Raw genomic sequence first — 18,592 nt, 5'->3', positions numbered from 1 at the left:
GTGCTTTTGGAATGTAGCAAAATGGCTAAGAGCACAGCATTTGGAATTAGGCATGGTTTGAATCTCAGCTCTGCTACTTATTAGCCATGTAACACTGGACAAAATCATTTCACCTCTGTGCCTCAGGTTCCTCATCGATAAAATGTGGAAAATAATAGCTTACAGAGTGGCCATGAGATATTACTTATAAAACTATAAGCCTGGCACATAGCCAAAGTCTAAAGGTTTAATAGTATTGTTATTTATGGGGAAAAATAGCATCTGCCTCCTCTGGTATCAACTTCATTTAATTACAGACATTATGAAATATCTTTAAGTGTCCTCCGTAACCATGGAGAATTTATCATTAATATGTCTAAAGATATCTTGAATCCATTCATGTCTTCATTTTGTGCAGTTTTGGGGGTTAATAACAGATTGTAAATTTTCAAGCATGACTTGTAAGAGAACATAATACAGTACTTCCACTTAACTGTTCCAGAATGATCTTCAGTTTTTTGCCTAATACCCTGGGACTGCATCAGTACTACGGATATTGGTCTAGGAAAGAAATCTCTGAGAAGCTGAGTATTCCCAAACAGTCTGTCTTCTGATCTGAGAACCTGCCTAGCTCGATGGCTAGAGATCAAGCTCAGAGTTCAGAGACCTGATTTCATCTCTTACTTGGCATCTGACCTTGTTCATCTAACTTAGCTTCTCTAGTCTGATGCAGAAAACAATCAGTGACTTCATCATCATTCCCAGCTCTTTGAAATTATTATGTGAAAGGCACTTAAAAAATATCAAGTGATGCAGTTCAGCAGAAATGAATCTGGTGAGTGCAGATTCAATTTCCTGCATGAAATGTTATATTGAAGGAATTTTGTACTGGAGGCAGAACGTATACAAATAGTAAAACATAATATTTTTTTTTAAATTATGTGCCAAATTATGAGTTTTTAAGTTATGTTCCAAAACCAAGCTTAGCAGCCACAAAATCTTCAGTTTAATAAAGCTTTCTTCTTTCTTTAATTAGAAAGTGGAAGATTTTATTGAGCTCTGAAATAGAGTTTTGGTACTTGAAAAGCAAAATGGTCAAAGCCAAAGCAGAGATTTCAGCAGTGTGAACATCAACGCCGGCTTTGGCACTGTCAGAGGCGTATTCACTGGCTTCGGCAGCTCTCGGCTTGTTTTTGCATGCAATGCTTTTTCATCTTCATTTAGCCAAAGCAACTGCCACATATGCAATAACTTATGTTGATAAATAGTTCTCGACTTTTGCATCAAAATGCCTAACTTACTGGAGACCGTGGTAACTTTTTTTTATTAGCATTTCTCATATTTTTGACTTGATTTAGAGCAAGAAATATGTTTTATATCAGAACATATATGTGTGTATAAAGTTGTATAAATACACACATAAATATATGTATAAACTATAAACAAAAATTTCATGAAATAGTACTGACTCTATTTTGGATCCCATCGTTCTGTTCTTTTCTACTTGGTTTTCAAGGACTTGGTCATAGCCCACTAAATTAACTGCAGGATCCACTGAATAGACTACCACCCACTATTGAAGGACTCTGGCCTTAGGAGTCCCCTTAGTGCAAGCCAGCCTGGGCTTCACGTGCCCTTGAGGGAAGACTTTACATGCTCTTTCCAGCTCATCACCCCTCTGTACGCATATACCACCATCAGACCCATCACCACCATCACCGAATGCTTTGGACCCTCAAGTAGAGAAAGCTCCATCAGCTACTACGAGGGGTTTTTCTCTTAGCAAGACTCACTTTTTCTGAGAGGAGGCCAGAATCTTAAAAACTTTGTGAATTTTGAAAAACAACGTACTGATTTTTTTTTCATTAAATTTACTAATTTTTCTTAAATGTGGAGTATTAGCTGGTGTCAGAAAATCAAAAATTCTTATGACATGCCAGGGCTAGCTCAGTGCTCTGCACACAGTAGGGCTGTAGTAAATATTTGTTCATCTGTCCTAGTTCCAGACCTGCACTGAACACCGTGGAAACAGGGTTCTTGCCGAGGTAGTGCTGACGTGTGCTAGACAGAATAACACTACTTCACCACGTATGGGCTGAGTTTAGTAGGCAAGATATAAAGTTGTAGGATTATTAGGTGGAGTAAGAGTCCAGGTAGGGCATATATTCCTGATAATACAAGACACCAAGAAAACCAGACAGGCAAATGGAGAGCTAGCAAGACCTGCATCTACTTGAGCAGAATTGGTCAGTGACCAAAGCTGTCTTTATTTGTATTATTGGCCTATAAGTCTGAGGCTGTCTGGAACTCACCTGATCTTGCCCCTCAGGACTTAAAAAGAACCCTGAGTAGTTCATGTAATCCCTGATATTCTAGAAGTGTGTGTGAAAGCAGGTCCAAATGTTTTGCCCAGATTCGATGCTCATGTGTGAATGAGATCAGACTCCAGGGTGGCAGTAGGATAGTGAGGGTGAGAGATACAGACTCTAGGACTGTGATACTATTCTTTCGGCATCAGCGTTGTCATTCCTAGGAATAGGGACATGGATCATGAAACAAAGAATGACTTGGCTCTCTTTTACCAACTTGCAGACTATGTTACTGCCTTTCCCAAGCCCTGAAGGTCCTTACTTTTGCTAAATAAGCATGACGGTAACTAAACCAGCATAATTTGGAAACAAACCAGGAATGGAGAAAGCCTAATGAAAATAATTTATAGATAATTTGTGAAAAGAGTTGTAAGTTTTATGAGCCAGAATATGTTCTAAACTTGCCTAGCTTTTTAAAGAAATAATTTATAGAATTTTAGAATGAGTCAGGGACCTTAGTATACAGTTTTGTCGCCTCATTTCACAGAGGTGGAAACCTAGGTCCCAATAAGCCAGAAATGGCAGAGGTGACTAAACCCAGATCTTAAAGATTCTGGGGCTTGTTCCCCTACAGTCACACACTCTCTTGAAATGAAAAGCATTTATTCCTATTTTTAAGAATTAGTAAACAAAATCATAATTTTATCCACTGTTGGACTTGGTGGTTCTAAAATAAATAAAAAAGCAGCAATATTTGCTCAGAGGGGCTGCATTTAGGGAACAAGATTCAATCCATAATGTTTGTGGTTCAGGAGTGAAGTTTCTGGTATTAGCTGTGGCACTCCTGTGACTCTCTTTGAAGACTTTGGACAGTGAATTGTATGGCAAACATGTGCCTTTCTAAGACACCTTTTACCACAGAACCTAGAATACCTCACAAAAGTGATTTCCAAACATAAAAGGACAAAAGACCAGGGCTGCATCTGAGGACAACGCACCCAAAGAGCACTTTGGGCAGGCACCAGAGTGAATTCTGCTCCATGGGGTTACCCCCTAACCTCCTCTAGTCCTCACAACCAGTAAGCCCAAATGTCAATCCCTCCCACTGACATACAGACAGCAACCAAGACTCAACTACAACAGGATGACACAACTCATAAAAGGGACACACCTGACTAGCACCTGGCTCAGGTGAGCAGGGAAAATGGTGCCACTGAGTCCCACGGGACACCTACTACATAAGGCCACTCTACTAAGACCAGAAGACTTAGCAGCCCTACATGATATATACAAACAAACACAGAAGACAGCCAAAAGGGAGAGACAAACATGTCCCAAATGAAAGAACAGAACAAAGCTTCAGAAAAAAAAAATGAAACAAAATGGAGACAAGCAACCTATCAGATGAAGAGTTCAAAACACTTTATAAGGATTCTCAATGAACTTAGGGGTAGAGTACATGAACTCAGTGAAAACTTTAACAAAGGGATAGGAAACATAACAATGGAAATGGAAAACGTAAAAGAGAACCAGCCAGAAATGAAGAATACAATAACTGATATGAAAAATACATTAGAGAGAATCAATAGATTAGATGAAGCAGAGGTTCAAATCAGCAATTTAGAAGATAAAGTAGCAGAAAACACCCAGTCAGAACAGTAACAAGAAAAAAGAATCCAAAAAATAAAAAATAAAAAGGATAGTTTAAGGGGCCTCTGAGACAACATCAAACCTACCAATATTCACATCATAGGGGTACCAGAAAGGGAAGAGAGAGAACAAGAAATTGAAAACCTATTTGAAGAAATAATGATGGAAAGTTTCCATAACCTGGAAAGGAAAGAGACAAATAAGTCCAGGAAGCACAGAGAGTCCTAGATCAGATGAACCCAAACAGGCCCGTACCAGGACATATCATAATTAAAATGCCAAAGGTTAAAGGCAAAGAGAAAATCTTAAAAGCAGCAAGAGGAAAGCAATTGCCCACAAGGGAGCTCCCATAAGAATGCCAGCTGATTTCTCAACAAACTTAAAGGGCCAAAAGGGATTGGCACGAAATATTCAAAGTGGTGAAAAGCAAGGACCTACAACCAAGATTACTCTACCCAGCAAAGCAATCACTTAGAATCAAAGGACAGATAAAGAGCTTCCCAGGCCAAAAAAAAAAAAAAAAAAAAAAAAGCTAAAGGATTTCATCTCCACCAAGCCATTATCACAGAAAATGTTGTAGGGACTTCTTTAAGAAAAAGAAGAAAATAGAAAAAAAAAAAAGATAAAAATATAAATGATAAAAATGGCAATAACTACATATCCATCAACAATTACTTTGAATGTAAATAGATTAAATGCTCCAATCAAAAGATAAGGTGAATGAATGATAAGAAAACAAAACTCTTGCATATACTGCCTAAAGAGACTCACTTTAGACTGAAAGACACAGACTGGAAGTAAAGAGGTGGAAAAAGATATTCCATGAAAATGGAAATAAACAGAAAGCTGTGGTAGCCATACTTACCAGACAAAATAGACTTTAAAATAAAAGCTATAACAAGAGACAAAGAAGATACCCAGTAATCCCACCTCTGGGTATTTATCTGAAGAAACCCAAAACACTACTTTGAAAGGACATGTGAATCCATATGTTCATTGCAGCATTATTTACAGTATCCAAGATATGTAGGCAAACTGGATGTCCATCAATGGATGAATGGACAAAGAAAATGTGATACATTTAGATGATGGAATATTACTCAGCCATAAAAAAGAATGAAATTTTGCCATTTACAACAACATGGATGGACCTAGAGGGTATTGTGCTGAGTGCAGTAAGTCAGACAGAGAACAATATGCTATATGATTTCACTTACATGTAGAATCTAAAGACACAATAAATAAAACAAACAAACTCATAGATACAGAGAACATATGGTTGCCACATGGAGGGGTTGGGGGTAGTTGAAAAAGGGGAAGGAATTAAGAAGTACAAATTGGTAATTACAAAGTAGTCATGGGGATGTAAAGTATAGCATAAAGAACATAGTCAATAATATTGTAATGGTTATGTACAGTGTCAGGTAGTTACTAAATTTTTCAGGTGGATCATAAATTATATAAATGTCTAATCACCATGTTGTACTCCTGAAACTAATATAATATGGTACACCAACTGTAATTGAAAAACTAAAAAAGTGTTTTTAAAAAAGGACAAAGGAGAGCTTTGGTTTTTTTACCCCCATTTCCACATCATACAAACCTGGTGGTTACTGGTCAGAGGCAACACATTCAAGATGAGGGTGGAAATTTGAATCATTGATTCTTAGAATCTCAGAATTAGAAGGCCCTTTATTCCACCAATATATGGTATATGAATTAATGGAAAGGTTCTCCAAGCAGGAGGCAGTTGTGTCTTATTTCTCTAGAATAAGCCAGAGTGAATCTACTACCTGTCTGAGCCATCATCCAAGATTTAGTCTGGGAAGGAGAAATCCTGTTGGAGGACAGTGATTCTCAAAGTACTGCTACAGTAATCTCCAATGAGAACAGAATAAGAAGCCAAAAGAAATAAACTTAGTATCAGTGCAAGAGAATGAGGTTCAGATCGAGAATAGCCTGACAGGACTGTCTGACACAAGCTGGAATACTAAGACAAGTCTATAGAATTTCATTTGAATATCCTTTAAAACAACATCTTTTTCAGATTCTCAGAAATGATTTTAGAGTAACCCTGCCCATAGGTAGGCATAGAGGACCAGGCGAGGTCTTACTCCTTTCGTAGACCATCTGAACACTAATGGCTTCATCTGGCTACCACTTGGGTCTGTATCTCAGAGGTTATTTATGGCATAAACAATTAGCACTCTGCCTGATGGATCCAAGACACATCAGTGTCACTTTGACCTTGTTCTACTTTCCACTGGCACCACTGAGAATTCCTGCTAAAATTATCAAGAACCGATGTTCATATATGATTTCTGTCTTTCATCTCTAAGAACTTTTACAAATTTGGGCATGGTTTGAGAATTCGACCCTAAACTCACCTTTTATCCAGCAGGTACTAAGATTATACCTCCTCTTAGGTTTAAAAATATATTATTAGTCAATCATTCTGCAATCTGTAACTAAGTAATTAACCTTTATTGAGTCTCTGTATCACCAATAATTATTATAATTTTTCTTAGCTTTGTAACCTCTTACAGTGGTTAAACCATTCAGTAATATAAGTTACTAAATATCCTCTATTCAACAATTCCTAATTAATATTACATTCTTCAGGACTCATTTCTGGCATATCAGTACCATCACGCTCTCACTTTAATGACAGTTCCAATATAAAGAGACACAGACTTTGAAATTGTTAAGAATTCAAGATTGAGAGTACCAACTGCTACACTGAATCTTTTAAAAATCAGCTTGTTTGTTAAAAGTAATCAGTGACATGTAATAATATGACAGAGGCCACAAAATTGCAAACACGATGATTGGATCTGGTGAGCAGGAGGTAGCAGTAACCGCCCATATATTGGCAAGACACTTTTGTGCCTGGGAATGGGAAATAAATCCCACTGAAAATGAGGAGCCTTTCACAAGAGTAAAATTTGTAGAGGCCCAGTGATCTGGGTATGTCATGATATCCTTTCTAAGGTGAAGGATAAGTTGTTGCATCTCGCCCCTCCCAGCACCAAAGAGGTGCAGTGCCTCGTAGATCTCTTTGGATATTAGAGGCAGCACCTTCCTCATTTGAATGTGCTATTCTGACCCATTTAGCAAGTGACCCAAAAAGGTGCTCTTTTTGAGTAATGTTCAGAACAAGAGAAGGTTCCACATCAGGTCTAGGCTCCTGTGCACACTGCTCTGCCATTTGGGCCATGTGATCCAGCAGATTCAATGGTACTCGAAGTACTGGTGACAGGGATGTTGTTTGGAGCCTTTGGCAGGCCCCTATGGATGAATCAGAGCATATACCCTTTGGATTTTGGAACAAAACGCTGCCACCTTCTGCAGAAGACTAGTCATTTTTTGAGAAACAGCTTTGGCTTGCTACGCATGTCAGTAGAGACTGGACACTTAACCATGAGTAGTTACCATGTGACCTGGGCTTCCCATCAGGAAATGGGTATTATCTTACCCATCCAGCCATAAAGCTGGACATGCACAACAGCACTCCATTATCCAAAGAAAGTGGTATATATGAGATTAGGTTCCAGCAGGCCCTGAAGGCACAAGTAAGTTACATGAGGAAGTGGCCCAATACCCATGTCCCCACTCCTGTTACACTACCTCCTCTCTTCCAGCCTGTACCTAGGGCCTCATGAAGAGTTCCCCATGGCTAGTTGACTGAGGAAGAGAAAACTTGGGCCTGGTTTGTGGATAATTTTGCATGATATTCAGGCACCACTCAAAAGCTGTAATGCTTTGGCCCCATTCTGGGGTAGCACAGTGGTGAAGGGAAATTCTCCCAGTGGCCAAAATCAGTCAGTACATCTGATTATTAATTTTACTCATAAGGAGACTGGCCAGAAGCACAAGTCTGTAACAGTACATAGTTATTAACCAATAGTTTGGCTGCATGGTCAGTGACTTGGAAGGAACATAACTGGAAAACTTGGTGACAAAGTGGTCCATGGATAGACCTCTCTGAATGGACAAAGGATTTCCAGATATTTGTGTTCCATGTCAATGCTCACAAAAGGATGATCTCAGGAAGATTCTAATAATCAAGTTCATAGGATGACCCATTCTGTGGATACCTGTCAGCCTCTTTCCTCAGCCACTTGTTAGTGGGCCTGTGAACAAAACAGCCATGGTGGCAGCGATAGAAGTTATGTATGAGCTCAGCAACATTGGCTTTGACTCACCAAGACTAGCAGAGACCAACACTGAGTCCCCAGTATGGCACCATTCCCTGGGGTGATCAGCTACCTACCTGGTACAGTTTCATTACGTTGGACCACTTCTGTTATGGAAGGAGCAGCTCTTTGTTCTCACTAGAACAGACACTCTGGAGACAGATTTGCCTTGTCTGTACACATCACTTCTCCCAAAACTATCATCCATGAACTTATGGAATTCCTTATTCACTATAATGGTATTTCACACAGATGTCACTTCTGATCGAGAAACTTGATAGGCCCATGGTTGTGGAATTCACTGATCTCACCATGTTCCCTATAACCCTGAAATAGCTGAAATGACTGAATGACAGAATGGTCTTTAGAAGACTCAGTTACAGTGCCAGCTGGACAGCATCACTTTGTAGGGCTGGGACTCTGGCCTCTAGGATGAGGTAAAATCAGTATCCAATATGTGGTGCTGTTTCTCTCATAGTCAGGTTTCATGGGTCTGGGAATTGAGGGGTACAAGTGGGAGTGGCTCCATTCAATATACCCTTAGTGACCCCCTAGGAAAATTTTTGCTTCCTGTCCCCTTGACTTTAGGATTTGCTTGTCTAGAGTTCTTAGTTCCAGTGGGAAACATGTTTCCGTCAGGAGACACAACAATGATTCCACTGAACTGGTAGTTGAGACTGCCACCCAGCCCCTTTGGGCTCCTCGTGTTTCTCAACAGGCAAAGAAGGGGGTTACTGTACTTGTCTGAGTGATTGATCTTAACTACCAGGCTGCTACTACACAATGGAGGTAAGGAAGAGTATGTCTATAATGCAGGTCATATTCCCTCAGAGCATCTCTAGTAATCCCATGTTCTGTGGAGTAATTGAAACAAACAACACTGGTGACAGAAAGAAATCGAACTATGGGCGGCGAACACACGATACAATATATATATGTCTTACTGTTGAATTATACACCTGATAATGACTGGATTTCATTAACCAATGTCACCATAATAAAAGTAAATAAAATACAAAAAAGGAAGGAAGGAAGGAAGGAAGGAAGGAAGGAAGGAAGGAAGGAAGGAAGGAAAGAGAGAGAGAGAGAGAAAGAGAGAGAGAAAGAAAAAAGAAAGAAAGAAGAAAGAAAGAAGAGAGAGAGAGAGAGAGAGAGAGAACGAACAACCCAATTCAGGACAGCTAATGGCCATGTTCCTCAAGAATCACCTGACCAGGCAAAGAACCACAACCAGCTAAAGTCCTTGCTGAGGGAAAAAGGAATGTGGATAGATAGGTACTGGGAGAAGATGGCTATAAACACCAGCTACAACCACATGACCAGTTGCAGCAACAAGGACTCTAGTAGTTATTGTATTTCTTCCTTATTTTGCGATGAATATCTTTGTATATGTATTAACCAAGTATTTTTGTTTTCTTCACTCTCTTATCTTCTTATAAACTGACATAAGATGTATTAAGAACTTTATATCTCAGTATATAAGTTACAGGAGAAGTGTGAACATCACCCAAAAACTTTGAATCCTCACCAGGGAAATGGGTCAGTGTATTTTCAGATGCACATTGGATATTTGTATTATGCTAGCAGAAGTATGATTTTGATATTGACTTTATTTGGAGGTTAATTATGGCTTAAGGATATGTGTATGGGTGCCAAGTTGACAGGATGGAGAGCAAGGATCATTTTTATGTGCCAACTTGGCTAAGCGATAGCCCCCAGTTATTTATTCAAACACAAATATTGTTTAATCGAGCTGTTGCTGTGAAGGTATTTTGTAGATGTGATTAAAGTCCATCATCAGTTGATATAAGTAAGGGAGATTTTTCAAGATAATCTGGTGTACCTGATTCAGTAAATTGAAAGGTCTGAAAAACAGGGCTGAGGCTTCCCTGAGAGAAGAAATTCTACCTGTGAACAGCAGCTTCAACCTGTGCCTATGAATTTCAGCCCTTCCTGATGACTTGCCCTCCAGATCTCAGACTTGCTTAGCCAGCCCCCACCTGGCTTACATCCATTCCTTGCAATAGATGTCCTAATATATCTTACATACACACACACGCCCCACACCCACCACCACCCCAGGCGGCCTGTTTCTCTGATTAAATCCTGATCAGTACAGCCTTAGATGTCCCTAAAGCTTTGTTTTATCCATGTTGCCAGCTGAGCCTCACACTGATCCTACAGGTGTTGAGTATTCGAAATGTGTTGAATTGAATTTAACGTGCGGCCTCATGCGGAGGTATCCTTTGCTGAGGTAGTTTGCTACTGTACCTAGTATGCGGGGTGAAGTAGCAGGCAGCTCCCCCTGCCAATATTTTCCATTCAGAGTTGGCTATTGATTCACAGCCGCCTCTGAAACTAAAGTGGCAAAATCGGCAGTGAAAAGAGCCAGCACCTACACATCGTCTAGTATGTGGGAGAAATGTGGCCAAACATTGAGACTTCACATTAAAAATCATATCTACCTCTGTTACTATTTCTAAATATTATTTGGTTTCTCTTTTGAATTGTTGTGAATCATACAAAAGGGGGTTCTGAGACAGGAATGGTAAAACCAGAAGAATTAAAAATTGATGCAGTTTGAAGCAATAGAGGGCCCAAGAAACAGCCAAGTAGTTATCATTTTAATTAATAGGTCCTCGCATAGGCCTAGGTAGGTACAAACATGTTTCAGTAGATTCTGTTTAGAAATATACATTCAATTCTGCTATAATGTTGCATATGCATTGCTAAAAATCAATGTGTTATGCAAAACCATGAAGACCTAGGGCTAATGGAAAAAATGGGATAGTAGCACAACACAAAAAAAATTTATCAGTTGAGATATTTTAAAAGGATGAGAACCTAGTTTTTAAAATGTAGTACTTTTACATGTTAAATAGTAATGAAATTTATAAATACTACACTAAATATAGCACTTTGCCTCAAAAAAGACATGAGGTTTGCTTGTCAACTGGAGCATCATCAGAGGGCTGCAGCTTGTGAGTTCTTGTGAGGTGGTGGGAGGGGCTTATCTGAAATTGGACAGAAAACTGTAACACCGCACATGCTCGGGTATATCTCAGAACACACGCAGCAATTTTGGGTGACTGATAGGTATTTGAGGTGTGTGTGTTTGCGTATTTTGTGTATTCTTACACATCTCGGTTCAGCTGGGTACAGAATTATGCCTTCCCCTAGTGTTTCTTCTGGTTGAGATATTATAGATTAATCACATTGAAACAAATTTGCATTTTCAAAACAAGTGTCACTTCCGGACTGACTGTGCTATGTAAAGAGATCCCTATCCTTTATCTGTACCTTCAAAATCCCCAAAGTTCTTTATAAGTTTGGTACAAATTCATTTGTTCACAAAACTCAAGGTGAATAAAAATGTTTTTCAGAAATACTGCATTGATTTGATTATAAAGTGCTGTCAGAGACCCCGCTGCAGTCTAAATATACCTTAATACTAAAACACCTCTGGCCCTAAGCAGGTAGGGAACAGGAGATCTGTATTTACGTGTGTCTGCTGTGTGGCATGGATCATGGTCCATGTCGCTGATGCAGAACAAGGTGCAGTTCCTGTACCTAGGGAACTCATGGTCCAGGAGCCATGGCATGCTTCACGACGTTCAGATAGATGCCTGCACATGCACAAATGGAGACAGAGCAGGGGGTCATGCTTCTTTCTGGCTGAAGTGTTCAAGGATGGCTTTCCAGGGAACCTGACACTTGAAATGTGTTTGGGGAAATGGTTAGGTGTTCTCTAGGCAAATGGAGAAAGGCATTCTAGGTCGAAGAAGAACGTGTAAAGGTGTGAAGGCAGTTACAAAACAGCAGATCTAATGTGATCTCTTTAATATCACACAACTATAATGTGGTGTGTTAGTTACTAGGGTTGTAGAGCAAAGTACCATAGACGGGGTGACTTAAACAACATTATTTTCTCATGATCCTGATGGCTAGAAGTTTAAGATCAAGGTGTCATCGGTGTTGGTTTATTCTTAGGCCTCTCTCCTTGGCTTGTAGATGGCCGTCTTCTCCCTGTGTCTTCACATGGTCATCAGTCTGTGTGTCTGTGTCCTAATCTCTTCCTATAAGGAGAGATTAGGGCCCACCTAATGACTTCACTTTACCCTGTCGCTTTAAGGGCCCTATCTCCAAATACTATCACATTTTTAGATACTTGGGGGTTAGAACTTCAACATGTGAATTCGAGGGGGACGCAATTCAGCCCGTAACACATGGTGTGGCACAACAGAAGTATGAGTAAAGTACACAGTAGCCAGAGGAAGGTTCGATTAATTATCACTGGGCTTGGGGTCTTGGAAAAAGCTTCAAGAACATAGGCCTTGATGAATGAATAGAATTTCATCACATTGGTAAGGAACAAAGTGACATTTCTGGGTGAGGAAACAGCAAATCCAAGCTCTAGTCCGACCTTAGAGATCTACAACAAATGCCATACACGGTCCATCCAAGCATCCAGGCCCTCTGACTTGTGAAAGCTATAGTCAATGCCACCCCAGGCCTCACACCATTAGTTCCAAGTACCCCTACCCTCTTCTAAAGAGTATTATTGATCCTTTCTCTAGATCAGCATAGGAGCAAATATCTTCCTCCCTCCATGCTTCCCCAGAAGAAAATTGTTTCTTCTTCCCCCATGTAACTTGACAGACTGCCATGATACCCACTTCCCTCCTCTCCAGAAGTAGAATCAGTCCTCATCGTAGCCCACATGGCACCAAAAGCTTGGTCTGTCTGCCATGTTGCCAACTTTTTACTCCTAATTGAAGATTAACCACGATTAAGGGGTCCAGTAAAAATGTGATAGCTACCAAATACTTGTGAATCACAGTGCACTTCTAGTAATATTTTTTAACTGAACAATTTCTTCTCAAAAGTACTCTGATGTTCCAGAGCGAAGAAAGGCATTGTAAAATTCCCCTTAAATAAGAAAAATATGGAATTCAGACAGTTGCTGTGTACCATGTCCTAATGCATGCTATTTACATGCATGTTTGAAATAAGAACTTGACCTAAAACATGACTAATGTTTCAGTCATTTTACTTAGGTCTACTGAGCAGTGTACTCTGGAGTTTAGGAGAGGTGCGTGTGTGAAATAAATGGTACCTAAAGAAACTAAAAGATGTTTGAAAGAAAGAATGAAGGCAGGTGTTTCCCAGAGTATGTTCAGAGGAACCTAGTTGTGGAGGATGTCCAGAAAGTCAAGTGTACATGGCCAAAGAAGTTTGGGAGACACTGCATTATCTACACCCTTTCAGAGAGCAATAACGGTATCCGCATATTAAAGACTCTGAAAGGTCCTATGAGTAAGAAACAACTTTATTTTACCTGACTTCTCAAATGTACTGGTCTTTGAATAAGAACCTAGTAATGACCCACAGAGCACATTCTGAGAAACCCCATAGTTCAAATGAACTATGACAGGAAATTCTGTTTCTCATTTGGAAGTGTACTGTATAAATAATCCAGTGCAGAGAAATTGTATGCTTTATTATGTTAGATTTAGAAATGAAAATGTAAGAATTGCATCCTCATGTCAAATGGAAAATGAATCAGATTTACTAGACTTGCCCAGTGATTTTTAATTTTTAGAATCTTCTATATAAACTAGTAATTATGATGATGCAGCCAGCAAATGGTATATAATTATACCCTTGAAATAGTGGATAATGAGCACTTTTAAATGAAAAAAAAATCCCTAAAGTAATTGTTGGATGATGAAAATAAATTAATTCATTTTGGTACTTCGAGAATGAAAATTACTGTGATCCCAGAAGGCAGATATAGATATATAGGTTTGTTCATGTGAAAAATTACAACACAAAAATGGCGAAGTATTAAGACAATGTGGCATAAATTTCCTCCTATAAATTTGGTCTTAGACCTTAAAAGGGTACATTTCCAGAGAGGCTGGTAAGCAGATGTTTCATAGCTAGTGAGAGATGGGATCAGGATTCTGGCCAACTACTTACTCTTATCTCTGGGGCCCACACACTTAACCCCTAACTATCTGCAGCCAGTAAAACACAAGCATTTCCTTCTTCTCCCTCTGCTCTTCTCTCCAGTGTCCCAACCACGTAACAAAAGTACATTTGTGTTGTAAAATTCTAAGCTGCCATATTATATACTTTGCTAAACTATATTCCTTCTACATGGCATTGTATTTGGGAATATTTCACATTAACATTGCAGAAGTTCTCTTTTACTACATTGTTAAAATTGCTTTGATCTTTTAGGCCCCATCTGTACAAAAATATTCACAGTAACAGTTAGTTTTCAAGAAAATAGCTGTTAGTGATGACCATGCACTTAATCCAGTTGATTCTGTGGAGACAGACTGTTAATTCAGCCCCCAAATCATAAATTGATCAAAAATGGTTAATTTAATGCATATTTATAGATAAATGCTTGGGTTTTCATAACAGTTGTGGCATAGAACTGCGAATGTTTTATAAAATTTAGGAATTGGTTTTTTGATATAAGAGATCTTATACCAAACTCTGAGAATACTTACTTCTCTGATTTATAAAGTTTCATTCCCTAATAAGATTCCTTAATCACAGTTTTCAGTGTGAGTGTAGGGTGTGCCTAAATGTAATTGTTGAGTCTTTTCATAAAGTTATTTCTGGAAAATTAATTAATTTCCAGTTAGTAGCAAAATAATCATAAAAATAAACTTTTAAGTTTTCATTTAAAATGTAGAGATATTTCTGACAAAGTGGATTATTGATTTGGGAAATGAGTGTGGGGAAAATTATTTTTGTAACTAAGATGTGACCAAGCACTAAGACTTTGGAGCACACTTGTGAGCTTCTGTGTTCAGACTGCTCCTTTGTAAAAGTTCGGTGTTCTTAGATCTTAGAATCTCTTTTTCTCATGGTAGGAAGGCTTGGGTGCTGAATAGTTAGTTCAGGTAGGTTTTACTGTTCCTTTATATTCATGATAATAACTAAGACATTGCTGAAACAGCCTTTCATGACTGCTTCTTGAGAAGTCCACTTTCTGACATTTGGACTTTGACACATCCTCCAGGATAATGTGTGCTTGTGCCAGGTTATTGCCTGTACAACGTGCAGCACAAAGTGCTAGAGTGCCTGGCTCACAAGCAGTCCTCAAACAGGCCAGCTCTGCAGATGGAGAACCTGAAGGAGGCCTTTTCAGGCTTGCATGCAGCTCACCAAGTTCTCCAAGCTAGCGCTTGCACATCCTGGTGTCCTCCCCAAGGCTGTCTTTATCCCATCCCCGTGGTATTCACTCGCTTTTACTGTTTACTTTCTGTCTCCCTGAACAATGTCTAATGCAGTGAACATTTTATATGGTAGCCGCCACCATTCTGGACACTGAGGCGATCAATACTAAGGACCTCATTAGCCTTCTTGGCTGACCACATAGACCAAGATACCCGTTAGTTAAATATACAAGTGGTCTGTTCAAGAAACTGTAATTTAATGTGTTTTTAATTATAGTTACTCCCTTGGTTCCAGTTCAACTAAACACCACCAAATCTCCCTGACTTTAAAGCAAGTAATAATTTTTTTTTCTTATCAATAAACTCTGACATCATCTAAAATTCTTTACTTACCTTACTTTACTTTGTGGGCCCAGGCTGGAGGTAATGATATCGATATCATAACTGATACTTTTAGAATTTTGTTATGGTCTTTTAGAATATGTCTGATTAGAGAATTTGGGGTTAGATCTTTCTGCAGTTGGAAAAAGGCAATTGATATACAAGGAAAAAGGAATAATTTATCTCAGAAATAAGTAAACAGTAATAACTGCTGTTTGACCATTTACAATGATGAGCATTTACAATTATGGTGTCATTTACATATTCTGAGCCTTGGCTAATCATAGAGAAAATATTTATTTCATCATTCAGTGTCAAAGACCAACTATATAATAATGTAGCAATACCTGTAGCACCTTATAGAAATCTTTTTAATTTAAATTTTTTTAGTCGACTCATTTGATAAAGGTCAGTTCTTTTAATACTTGCCTAACGTTCTTTTGTATCATATCGTATCGTATCGTATCGTATCGTATCGTATTGTATTGTATTGTATTGTATTGTATTATTAGTTTCAAGTACATAGTACATTGGTTAGATGTTTATATAGTTTATAAAATGATCCCCCTGATTGCCCTTTCTCTCCTCTGGCTCTCCACCTAGCCAATACATTAATACTGACTGCATTCCTTATGCCATGCTCCCCATCCCCGTGACCATCTATCAACTACTAATTTGTACTTCACCACTTTCTCCCAGCCTGTCAGCCCCACTCCCCTATTTCCCTAATGTTCTTTGATAGTCTTCAAAATCCACTAACTATAATTTAAAAAAATTATCCATCAGAGATTTTACTGATTGGAACCAAAAGTAGGTGTCATGAAAATGTCTGGCCTATACTCCTGAATGAATAATCATTGAAGCACACAAACATCCTGAAATGAAGCCCTCCATATTTTTTTGTTTTTACCATTTTAAATGATCTCAATCATATTGAGTATTTTATTGTCTTTTAAATAATTCATAGTGAAAATTTAACTTTTTTGAGGACTGCATGCCTAGCACAAAGCCTTTTATATATGAGAGGCATCTGATATATTAGAAATCTCCTTTCCTTTTAAATGTGATATAATACAGTGTTGTTTCAGGGACCACTGAAATTTGAAGGTCTGTTTGCATCTACAGTAAGGATCACAGAATGTTGTCTTTTTGTAATTGGCGATCATTCTATCTGCTTTCTCACTATCTTATGCCACTGCTTAGGTTGAAGCAGTTTAAACCACTTATTTCTTACTTCAAATTTTCCCTCAGCCCAGACAGAAGATCGCCAGAAGAAATGAGATGACTACTTTGAATATCATTAACTTCATTTTTATACCTAGATCTCTCTGTAGACTCTGGCCAGTACTGGTGATTCTGATACTCAGTTAGAGGCCCACACCTATGTGTTTTGTGTTTTGTACAGGTATTTTTATTTATGTGTTGTAAGCTTTCATCTTTCCTTTTCCCCCAAAGCACTGACTCTGGCTTCTAAGATATGTTTTCCATCACATAGACAAATTAATTCATCTCTTTGAGCCTTAGGTCCTCAGCCATAAAATGGGCATGTTAATAGTATCTGCCTCATAGGACTGTTGTGAGAATTGAGTTAATAAAGTTCTCAGAGCAGTGACACATAGTAAGGGTTAAATAATTTAAGAAAAAGTTTGACCACTGGATAAATGGCTTTTGACACTTAAAGGAAAGAAAAGATCTGGGAAGATACTTCTGATGTGGGGTGATTTATACTTTCTTTTCCCAGGTAGGAGCAGAGCAATATGGAGGAATTTGTATCTGAAGCAGAACTGAAAGGTGTTGCCTAAAATATCTGTAAGAAATGCTGGCCATGAGCCTGGGTCCTGGCTGGATGAAGTAATATATGGAAAGATGTTAATAGCAACTCCTTTGGGTCTCTTCAGAGTAGATTTTAAAAGGAGAACAGAGAGATAAACTGGAAATACACAGGGAAGGAGGGAATTTGGGGCAAAGCTTATGCCAGGAGCTAGCAGTTTTCTTCTGTCTAACAAAGCCTAAAACAGAGCATTTCTCAGAGAAGAATAGATACATATATAAATTTTCTTAAACACCTGTCTGACTTTGTGTTTTTCTCAGCTTCTTCCATGGAACAGGGCACTCACCATCTGCTTTGTCAAAGAGAATAGATACCACCTCTATATGACATGTGCAAGGATGTGCTGTGTCAGCCACCATGAACTTTGGGACCCCTTCATTTTGCCCCTAGGTTCTTCTTGGGAGCTCAGGAGGCAGAAGATTTGCTGCGCACTTGGCTTGTCTCTGCCTGACTGTGCATGGATGGGGGCTGGCCCTGATGTTCCTGGCACAGGGCTTGGTCGCTCATTCACTCCGATGGCCGCCCTTTGCCCTGGCTCCCTCCCTGGGCCAGAGGCAGCTCAGTTGTAATTTGCTTTTATGCTCCAAGGTGCAGCCTTGTCAAACTGCAGCAAATGTTTATCTTATAATCCACAGACAAGAAGAAGGGAGGCAAATTCCAGCCTTTTAAGAAGTTATTTGGTAAAAGGAAAAAGAAAGACACTTCACTGTCCCAGGAGGCGTCAGCAGGAAAGAAGAGTCACTCTCCCCAGAGTATCAACAATGGGACGTTCTCTTCTGATGAAGAGACCCTTGAGCACAGTCTAAGGTAATAACTCACACTTTTTTTTTTTTTTTCAAATCTTTGGCCATGTTCCCAGGTAGGGAACGGAATCCCGAAGGAGGCAGAAACAGAATCACAGCTGTGTTCTATCTTTGGGAAGGTGGAAGACCGGGGGTACTTGATGTGTTCTGTGTGGAAAAGTCACCTTAGAGAGTTGGCACACGAGTCCAGCCTCCCATTCTAGGAGAGCATCGAGATCAGTGCCTTTGCTTCTACCGCTGGTGG

At 39.1% G+C, this 18,592-nt stretch overlaps 1 protein-coding gene across 11 annotated transcripts in view; it reads left to right on the top strand.

Moving 5' to 3' along the window:
• The window catches only part of CRACD (capping protein inhibiting regulator of actin dynamics), a 230,569-nt gene that overhangs the window by 168,723 nt on the left and 43,254 nt on the right, over positions 1-18,592 (top strand). For all 11 annotated transcript variants that reach the window (XM_036227914.1, XM_036227913.1, XM_036227910.1 and 8 more), the window contains one exon: positions 18,181-18,352. The gene's annotated coding sequence lies outside the window, so the exon portion shown is untranslated. The remainder of the gene's footprint in view (positions 1-18,180; positions 18,353-18,592) is intronic.

This window comes from Rousettus aegyptiacus, unplaced genomic scaffold (assembly GCF_014176215.1).
Source record: "Rousettus aegyptiacus isolate mRouAeg1 unplaced genomic scaffold, mRouAeg1.p scaffold_m13_p_10, whole genome shotgun sequence".
Lineage (NCBI taxonomy): Eukaryota > Metazoa > Chordata > Mammalia > Chiroptera > Pteropodidae > Rousettus > Rousettus aegyptiacus.
The sequence above is the reverse complement of the archived record's forward strand: the minus strand, read 5'-3'. Positions and strand labels throughout refer to the sequence as shown.